Source organism: Callithrix jacchus, chromosome 2 (genome assembly GCF_049354715.1).
Source record: "Callithrix jacchus isolate 240 chromosome 2, calJac240_pri, whole genome shotgun sequence".
NCBI lineage: Eukaryota > Metazoa > Chordata > Mammalia > Primates > Cebidae > Callithrix > Callithrix jacchus.
In genome coordinates, this window is record NC_133503.1 from 43,436,365 (window position 1) to 43,447,360 (window position 10,996).

General features: G+C 38.3%; 1 non-coding gene across 1 annotated transcript; it reads right to left on the reverse strand.

The window, feature by feature from the left end:
* Positions 1–10,331: 10,331 nt before the first annotated feature.
* On the reverse strand, positions 10,332–10,467 carry LOC118151760 (U4 spliceosomal RNA). Its single transcript, XR_004740173.3, has one exon. It is a non-coding gene; the product is annotated as a U4 spliceosomal RNA (small nuclear RNA).
* Positions 10,468–10,996: the final 529 nt, after the last annotated feature.

The window sequence follows — 10,996 nt, forward strand, 5'->3', positions numbered from 1 at the left end:
AATTTCTGTGGAATCTGTGGTGATTTCCCCTTTATCATTTTTTATTGCATCTATTTGGTTGTTCTCTCTTTTCTTTTTTATCAGTCTGGCTAGTGGTCTGTCTATTTTGTTGATCTTTTCAAAAAACCAGCTCTTGGATTTATTGATTTCTTGAAGAGATTTTCGTGTCTCTATCTCCTTCAGTTCAGCTCTGATCTTAGTTATTTCTTGTCTTCTGCTAGGTTTTGAGTTATTTCGATCTTGCTCCTCTAGCTCTTTCAATTTTGACAATAGGGTGTTAATTTTGCATCTCTCTACTCTTCTCATATGGGCACTTATTGCTATATATTTTCCTCTAGAGACTGCTTTAAATGTGTCCCAGAGATTCTGGCATGTTGTGTCTTTGTTCTCGTTGGTTTCAAAGAACTTCTTTATTTCTGCCTTCATTTCATTGTTTATGCAGTCAACATTCAAGAGCCAGTTGTTCAGTTTCCATGAAGCTGTGTGGTTCTTGGTTAGTTTCTGAATGATTTCACTATGGTCTGAGAGACTGTTTGTTATGATTTCAGTTGTTTTGCATTTGCTGAGCAGTGCTTTCCTTCCAATTATGTGGTCAATTTTAGAGTAGGTGTGATGTGGTGCTGAGAAGAATGTATATTCTGTGGATTTGGGGTGGAGAGTTCTGTAAATGTCTATCAGGTTTGCTCGTTCCAGGTCTTAGTTCAAGCCCTGGATAACCTTTTTAATTTTCTGTCTGTTTGATCTGTCTAATATTGACAGTGGAGTGTTAAAGTCTCCCACTATTATTGTGTGGGAGTCTAAGTCTCTTTGTAAATCATTAAGAACTTGCCTTATATATCTGGGTGCTCCTGTATTGGGTCCATATATATTTAGCATCTTTAGCTCTTCTTGTTGTATCAATCCTTTTACCATTATGTAATGACCTTCTTTGTCTCTTTTGATCTTTGTTGCTTTAAAGTCTATTTTATCAGAGATGAGAATTGCAACTCCTGCTTTTTTTTGCTCTTCATTTGCTTGGTAAATCCTCCTCCATCCCTTTATTTTGAGCCTTTGTGTATCCTTGCATGTGAGATGGGTTTCCTGGATACAACACACTGATGGGTTTTGGTTTTTTATCCAATTTGCCATTCTGTGTCTTTTGATTGGTGCATTTAGCCCATAACAATTAATATTTTTATGCATAAATTTGAAACTGCCATTTTGATGCTAGCTGTCTGTTTTGCCCATTAGTTGATGTAGATTCTTCATTTTATTGATGTTCTTCAGCATTTAGTGTGTTTTTGGAATGATGTTCTTCAGCATTTAGTGGTTGTTTCTTTCTATGTGTAGTGCCTCTTTCAGGAGCTCTTGTAAAGCAGGCCTGGTGGTGGCAAAATTTCTGAGTACTTGCTTGTTCACAAAGAATTTTATTTTTCCTTCACTTATGAAGCTCAGTTTGGCTGGATATGAAATTCTGGGTTGAAAGTTCTTTTCTTTAAGGATGTTGAATATTGGCCCCCACTCTCTTCTGGCTTGTAGAGTTTCTGCCGAGTGATCTGCTGTGAGTCTGATGGGCTTTCCTTTGTGGGTGACCCGACCTTTCTCTCTGGGTACCCTTAGTATTTTCTCCTTCATTTCAACCCTGGTGAATCTGACGATTATGTGCCTTGAGGTTGCTCTTCCTGTGGAATAACTTTGTGGTGTTCTCTGTATTTCCTGGACTTGAATATTGGCCTGCTTTGCTAGGTTGGGGAAATTTTTCTGGATAATATCCTGAAAAGTATTTTCCAGCTTGGATTCATTCTCTTCGTCACATTCTGGTACACCTATCAAACGTAGGTTAGGTCTCTTCCTATAGTCGCACATTTCTTGGATACTTTGTTCATTCCTTTTTGCGCTTTTTTCTCTAATCTTGGTTTCTTATTTAATTTTATTGAGTTGATCTTCGGCTTCTGGTATTCTTTCTTCTGCTTGGTCAATTCGGCTGTTGAAACTTGTGTGTGCTTTGCAAAGTTCTTGTGTTGTGTTTTTCAGCTCCTTCAATTCACTCATGTTCTTCTCTAAGTTATCCATTCTTGTTAGCATTTCCTTGAATCTTTTTTCAAATCTTTTTTCAGGGTTCTTAGTTTCTTTGCATTGATTTAGAACATGTTCTTTTAGCTCACAGAAGTTTCTCATTACCCACCTTCTGAAGTCTAATTCCGTCATTTCATCACAGTCATTCCCTGTCCAGCTTTGTTCCCTGGCTGGTGAGGAGGTTTGGTCCTTTGTAGGAGGTGAGGTATTCTGGTTTCAGGTGTTTTTCTCCTTTTTTGCGCTGGTTTCTTCCCATCTTTGTGGATTTATCCACCTGTCGTCTGAGTAGTTGCTGACTTTTCGATTGGGTCTCTGAGTGGACGCCCAGATTGTTGATGATGAAGTATTTCTGTTACTTAGTTTTCCTTCTACCAGTCTAGCCCCTCCACTGTACGACACCTGAGGTCCACTTCAGGCCCTGCTTGTCTGGGGCACACCTGTAGCAGCTGCAGAACAGTGAGGGATGCTACCAGTTTCTTCTTCTGCTGTCTTTGTCCCAGAATGATGCCTGCCAAATGTCAGTCTGATCAGTCCTTTTGAGGTGACTTTTTGGATATACAGGGGTCAGGGGGCTGCTTGAGGAGATGGTCTGTACTTTATAGGAGCTCAAGTGCTGAGCTGTGAGCTCCGTTGTTCATTCAGGTAGGAGCTCAAGTGCTGAGCTGTGAGCTCCGTTGTTCATTCAGGGCTGTTAGGCTGCTACGTTTAAGTCTGCTGCAGCAGAACTCATAAAACCCCTTTTTTTCCTCAGATGCTCTGTCTCAGGGAGTTAGGGCTTTCTTTATAAGTGTCCGTTGCACTATCCTGCCCATTTAGGAGGCAGTCTAGTCACTATTTACCTGCCAAGGCTCTGCCCTGCTGGCGTAGGATCCGCCCTGTTGCTGCTGGCTCTGCCCTGCAGTCATGGTCTCCACCCTGCTGCCACGGGCTCCGCCCTGCTGTGGAGTCTCTCTGTTTTGGCAGGTTGCCTCAGCAACGGCAGGCTGCGTGAGCAATGGGAGTGTACATCAGTAGGGGCGGATTGCCTCAGTAATGGCGGATGCCCTTCCCCCACCGAGCTGCACTGTCCTGGGTTCAGCTGTGCCCACAGTGAAACTCTCCACCTGGAGCATTTCGAATCACCATTTTGTTTGTCCCTGTGGGGGTGAAACCCACCGAGCCTGCTCACCTGACTCCCTGCCTCAGAGTGCCTTTTTTTAAGTTGAACGGTTGGCTCTCTCCCAGGTGTTTCAGTCACCTGCTGTTAGGGCACTGGGATCTGTGTGATTTCCCATGCAGTGACCCACTGCGCTGGCTCAAACGCCGCTTCCCAGGAATCTCCTGGTTTGGCTCACTGTCCAAGTCCCATTTAATCAGATGGATATGCTAATCTGCCCTCCCAAATCCCAGATTGCCAGTTTAACAGGGCAACCGGACCAGTGTGTTTTGTGTGGAGTGTTGTGGAGTGCCGCTGTGCTGTGGCGCTGGCTGAAGTGGCCACACCAGCCAAAACAGCTGCACTGGAGTCCCGTGTCTCTCCTACACCTGGGAATTTCCCCATTCTGTGGGCAACAAAGACCCGTCTGGAAATGCAGCTTTGACTCACCCTCTGTGTGTTCACTGAGAGCTGCAATCCTGAGTTGTTCTTACCACGCCATCTTGAATCCCGACCTCAAGTCATGATTTCTGAGTAACTTAAGAGTATTATAATTTAGGTATGTGACAGGGCCAGTTAATAAAGCACTTCAGTTAGAATGATGACTGTGGGAATTTGTTACCTCTGAACATATAATTCCATTATTATTCTCCACTCTGTATCCTACAAGATTAAGAAAACAACATTGAAGCTTCTGATGTATAATTTTGATGAGATGCAAATAAGAATTATTTTATTAAATATTTAGATCTCTGGGTTAAGGAGTAAAACTTGCCTAAATTACTCCTAAGGACTAATTGACACAGCAGGAGAGTTAAGCTCAATATGTTATTTTTTTGCAGGGGAGTGTGTTTATTCTGCTTTATTTTTCATCAAGATTTGTTGTGGACTGTTTCTATTTTAATCAAATAAAAATTGTAGACGTAAATATATTTCAAGAGTCTAAGCAATTTGTCAATTTGTTTGTTTGTTTGTTTTAAGACAGAGTCTTGTTTTGTTGCCAGGCTGGAGTGCAGTGGTGCGATCTCAGCTCACTGCAACCTCCACCTTCTGGGTTCAAGTGATTCTCCTGCCTCAGCCCCCCGAGTAGCTGAGACTACTACAGTTATGCACCACCATGCCTGGCTAATTTGTGTATTTTTGGTAAAGACGGGGTTTCACCATGTTGGCCAGGATGGTCTCTATCTCTTGACCTTGTCATCCACCCACCTTGGCCTCCCAAAGTGCTGGCATTACAGGCATGAGCCACCATGCTCAGTCAAAATTCTAAGCAATTTAAACATTCTAAGCAATTTTAGTCTTAGTTGTTAACTTTTAGATGACATCTAGTCTTAAGAGTAGTAGAGTGTGTGTGTGTATTGGTGGTTTTGTGGGATTTCTTTTTTTACACTGCTTTGTAGTTGAGCCTGTGTTCTAAAATAGCTGTTCTTGTCTCCAAACTTTACTCATGCTAACCTCACCATCCTCTATGCAACTTCACCCCAGATATGAACTTTCTCGTGTTGTTTCCCCATCCTGAAATGCTCCTTGCTTTCCTCCGTACACACCCTATCCCATCTCTCATGGCTCAGCTCAAGTCTGATCTTCTAGGGATAACTTTTCATAAGTCCTCCATCAGAAGAGATCATTTTCCCTTCTACTAACTTCCACTTTTAGATATTTACAACTTGTGATTCTCTGGAGCAATTTTTCAGCATTTAGCTTAAGGATATCAAATTGGATAAATAAACAAGCTATTCCTTTGTGTTGCATGCTAGGAAGTTTATAACAAATATCTGGGCTACTTATGGAAAAATTAAAAACTTCACAGAGAGCACTTTAATCTGAGCCTAATTCCTGGCTTCAGTTTATATGCGAATGTCTCCCTCTCCACCCCCACACACTTTTCTTTATCACACAGTCTAATCTGTGTTCCATTTTTGTATTTAGTACATTTTGATAAGCCTCTTCACATTTTTTTCTAGGGTGGGTGCACTCTGAAATACATATAAATAGAAACAGGTATATCTGTCAATTTTAAGTTTCTTTGTATTGCAAGTAACAAAGTATAATCCATATGAAACTGGCTTCACCTGCAAACATGATTTATGGCTCATGAGGAAAAGCATCTAGATACTTTGGTGAATCTTGAAGGAAACGTTTCAAGAGGAAACATTTATTATTGCTTTCATAGAATAAAGTAGATGCTTTTCTCTCTGGAAATATATGTCTCTTTCCATCTCATTGGTTCAGATTGTAGCATAAGTCTTTCCTTGAGCAAATGATTTAGCTGGAATGATGTCAGGAGTTTTACCATCATTGATTTAAACAAACCTGGTTTAAAATGAAGGGCAATTTTACAAAGGAAATTTGGTGTACTTTTAGAAAGTTGGAATTAAAAGCCTAGGGTCCAAAAACATGGCAAACATTCTCTATGTAGGAAGTTTTGTATGCAATTATTTTAATTTCTCTGGAAGAAGATGGCAGGATTTTTGAGTTAGGAATTAGGCTTTCTTTGTAGGCTTCACAGTAGCAGCATATATTAGGCTCCTTGATGGTACCCTTCCTACCTGCTTGTGGCTATAGCTGTAATTTACATGTGACTCATTTTGAAAACTAAACTCTCCTGCATCTCATTCCCCACAAAAGGAAATCTAGAGGGATTGTACTCAGGTATACTTGAGCAGGGGGGAAACAACACTTGATACATTGCTTGAGGGACATTTGGGTACTCAATTTCTGATTGACAAAATAATCTACACCATGAGAGTTGAATAAAAACAATGCATTCATTGTCTTTTTTTGGAACGGCACTGGGAACATGTTCTTTGTCCAGATATACCTATAACCATGAAATCTGCGAGGTGATGTAGAATAACAGAGTTGGAAACTGTGCTGGGCTTCTTCATGTTTTTCTAGTTTAATATCCTACACAGAATGAGTAACAGATAGTGTTGCCAGATTTAGCAAATAAAGATACATCATACCTAGTTACATTTGAATTTTAGATAAACAACAAATCACTTTTAGGATAAATATAATCCATGCAATATTTGTAGAAGTGATACTAGTAGCATTAAATCGAGGAGTTTAGTCAATGTTATCATTAAGTTTTTATAAATTGTACTATGCCTAACATAATATTTTCAATCTTCATAGGAATCAAATGGGAGATGAATTCCCTTCTCAACCACTCACTAGCTATGTTACATCATATAAATTTTCTAAACGCTTTGAGCTTTAACTTTATTATTCTTAAAATAGAGAAAAATAATAGCTCCTACCTCATAGGGCAATTGTGAGGATTAAGAGTTATACAGTATATCAGAGTTTAATCTGGAACCTGGAATGCAGTAAGCTCTCAGTAAACAGTAAATATAGAGTATGAAGAGAAGTATTTACAGCTACTCATACAAGTCTTTCAAATTCCGTACAATAATTCCCTTCCTTTTCTTGGTGCAATATAGGAATAACAGAAATCAATGCTTAATGAGGAAACTTTTGACTAAGGCTAAAATTTATTTCAGAGTATTTACTTAGGCCTCAAATAGTACAGAGCAAGCATGAACAGATGCTAGTGACAGTGGTAAAAGGGTGTACGCTGCATTTGCTCTTGTGTGGCTTTGACTCGTGAAATACATAAATAATGGAGAAAATATGTGAAACAGACAGATTTCACATGAAGAGTTAGATTATGTAAACCTTCACAATCTGTCTTCAAAACTAAAATGAAAACATCTGAGAACGTATTTTATTCTGTGTCTTTCACAGTACATGATATACATTAGATACTCAATATATTTTTGCTAAAATAGAGGGAATCTTAGATGGGAAGTATTCCTCTAGATGTGTCTTCTCTGTCCTTTCTGTAGAAGTTTTGCAGCTTCCAAAGAGAAATAGAAATCTGCAGAATTGAGTTTCAAGTTCTATTAGTAATCACAAATTTTTTCATGAAAATTGCGATTTTTTTAGAAGAGAGAAAGAAGATGCTATTAGTAGTTAGTCATGCATAAACTGGAGTTTTCACAGGCAAACAAGGACATATGGACACTCTACCTACAAATGATACCTAGAAGCCAGTGAATGTAAAGTGTGAAGGCTTCCAGGTCATAATATCTCCCATTGAACAAATACAACATTCTAATTTTAGCAGAGAATGAGTGTCAAATGAATAGTTTTTATCATGTTCTGAGCCATGTCCACCATGCTTAGAATTCATTTTAATGATTTTAATATTTTGTCTGGTTAACAGTCACTCAGCCATTTTCAGATCCATTGAGATACCACAAACTCTTAGACCACCAGTTCTGAGACCAGCATTAAGGGATTATACAGTCTCATTCCCTCATTGTTCCCAGTAATAAAATAGGTCAGAGGGAGACAGCTTTGAGAAGTTGTAAAGTATATTGAACTTCAGCCGGGCGCGGTGGCTCAAGCCTGTAATCCCAGCATGTTGGGAGGCCAAGGTGGGTGGATCACAAGGTCAAGAGATCGAGACCATCCTGGTCAAAGTGGTGAAACCCCGTCTCTACTAAAGATACAAAAAATTAGCTGGGCATGGTGGCACGTGCCTGTAATCCCAGCTACTTGGGAGGCTGAGGCAGGAGAATTGCCTGAACCCAGGAGGCAGAGGTTGCAGTGAGCCGAGATCATGCCATTGCACTCCAGCCTGGGTAACAAGAGCAAAACTCTGTCTCAAAAAAAAAAAAAAATACTGAACTTCCGCAAACAACTGTTTTCAAATCCTCATTCTCTGATCTAGATGCCAAACTATGGCGCATGAGACAAATCCAGCCCAATTCACGTTATTATAAATAAAATCTTACTAGGATGCAGCTACACCCATTCATGTGTGTATCATCTATGATTGCTTTCTAGCTATAATAACAGATCTGAATAATTGCAACAGATATATATCCTACAAAACCTAACATACTTACTCTTTGGCCCTTTACAGCAAAAATTTGTAAAAACAATCCTCTAATCTAGTAATAGTAGCTGGTATCTTTCATCTTCTTTTCCTCTAACTTCTCTCTCTTCCTCTTAGCTGCTGGACATCAAATACTGCACACCAGACAGTGGCTCATTTGCATAGTTTTGCTAAATACTTACAAACTCCTGGGATAGGAGATGCAGTATGCATAGTTGATAGAGTGAATTCTAGATCCTATGTGTTTTGTTTTCTGATTGCATCAGCAACCAGAGTCAGTATCTTTTTCTAGTTATTTAAACTATCTGCATGTCCTTCATTGATTTTCATCTTCAACATCCTTAAGAAGTAAATCTTATTATTAGCTCAAACTTTATAGCTGAGAAAATTGAGGCTTAGAGAGGTTAATGTTCAGAGTCAGCATTTGAACTCAAGGCAGTCTAACTTCAGAGCATAAGCTCTTAAATAATATTACACTGTTATTATGAAGCTAGAATGATGCACTAGACATTAAATGTCATTTGGAAAATGTAACACAATGTGAATATTAAGGACACACTGTGGTCATTTCTACATAATTATTTTCTACACTATACAATCAAGGAAATCTCACATCTTGGGATTTATTTCAAACAAAATTAACTAGTGATCTTGTGTAATTGATCCTTGTTGCTCAATATAAAGTATCAATGATGGTAATAATTATACCCATTTGCCTACAGTAAATTACACCCATTTAACTAATTACAAATTATTTATTGACCTAATTTGGTGATAGAATTTTCATATTGGTTTGCCACCTGCATCTCTATTGCTCTGCCATGTGCCCCTTCCCTGACTGACTTGGATTTGTCTCACTGAGTATAAAAAAGTCATCTTGCTTACATTGCTTTAAATTGCATCTTTACTGGAGCCTTTGCACAGTATTTAGATAACACTAATTGGAACAATTACTTACAATAAGGATACATGTGAAGAAGCCAGTCAATGTGTTTACCTGTTGGAAAATAATTATGCTGTTCACATTCCCTTAGACCACAATTTGTGAATAATATGTGTCTGGGTTTTGATGATACCCTCTTTTTACTAAATAAATCGCAGTATTTTGGGCAGGAAATTATAGTTCACACTGGAAGTAAATAATGTGATACTTTGATTAGTCTCTTTTCCTCCTGGGTGGCTAGGAGTAGCTCTCCTTAATTGCAGTGTGCTTGCACACCTGAGGTGGAGCCTGCATAACTCTTGCCTTCTGCCAGCAATCATCACTGGGCTTTAAAATGGAAAAGAGCCATACCATGCCTAATCACTTGCTGAAACAAGATCCTTCTGGAGGCCAATCTTCTGTTCTTCCAGAACAAAGGAGAGCACCAATTCAGTGGGAAAACAAACTTGCTGAGCATGGAAACAACCAAAAAAGTGAATAAATTTTATACTTTTCAACTTACTACTTTGGGTCAAGAAGACACAACTCGAGATCGAATCACCATTACCTCAAACATTTTATGAAACAAAAAATGCAGAATTTATCTAAACAAAAAATTTCCACCTAACCTTATACTTCTATGTCTTAGTATTCAGCAAACGATATAAGAGTATTTCTTTTCAGACTTACGGAACTCTTTCCTTACATACCTGTTTCATCTTTGAAGCTTCAGTCCCACTGAAATTTTTTCTGTTTGTCCTTAATTAAGCAAAATATCTATTTTGCTGTTTCGATTTCCACTCCCTATCAAAGACTCAGGGGAGTGTTTCTAAGCAGATATATAGGGTGGTTGAAGACCTCCCTTTACTTGTTTACCTTCTTTAAGATAATTCCCATTATATATATTTTACTGATACAAAATAGTTGTACATATTTATGTGGTACATGTGATATTTTGATGCAAGCATACAAGGTATATTGATCAAGTCAGGATAATTAAAATATCCATCACCTCAAATAATGGTTATTTCTTTGTGTTAAGAACATTCAAGAGCTTCTCTTCTAGCTATTTTTAAATATGTAATCAATTACAGTTAACTATAGCCACCTTAGTGTGCTGTTGAACACTATAACTTAATCTTCTAAGTGTATTTTTCCCTATTAACAAATTTTGCTTTAACCTGCTTTTGTCTCCATCCTTCTCAGCCTCTAGAATGAGCTCTTCTCATTCTATTCCCTACCTCCATGAGATTATTTTATTTGCTACTGCATATGACTCGGAACAGGTGATATTTGTCTTTCCGTACCTGCCTTATTTCATGTAACCTAAAGACTTCCAGTTCCATGCATGTTGCTACAAATGATAGGATTTCATTCTTTTTCAATTAGCAATAATCGTGCCTCCGATAAACCTCATTGGCTATGATACTGCCACTACGCAGATCCAGTATTTCATTTTTATGGTCAAATAGTACATAGAAACCGTTTATCTCTGTAGTTCACTAAGAATTTTTATTATGAAAAGGTGTTTTGTCCATTTATTTTTCTGCATCTGTTAACATAATCATGTGATTTTGATCCTTCATTCTGTTAATATGGTGGTATCTGCATTAATTGATTTGCATATGTTGAATCATCCTTGGTTATGCAGTTTTCCCAGCACCACTTATTGAAGAGAATGTCTTTTCTCCAGCATATGTTCTTTGCACCTATTCTAAAAATGAGTCGGTCTCAATTTTGTTGGTTTCTGCCTTGATCTTTAGTATTTATTTCCTTCTACTAATTTTGGGTTTGGTTTGTTGTTGCTATTCTAGTTCCTGGAGTACATCATTAAGTTGTTTATTTAAAATCTTTCTAGTTTTTTGATGTAGGCATTTTTTTACAATAAACTTGCTTCTTCATACGGCTTTTGCTCTGTACCATAGGTTTTGAAATGTTGTGATTTTATTTTCATTTGTTTCAACAATTTTTGTGT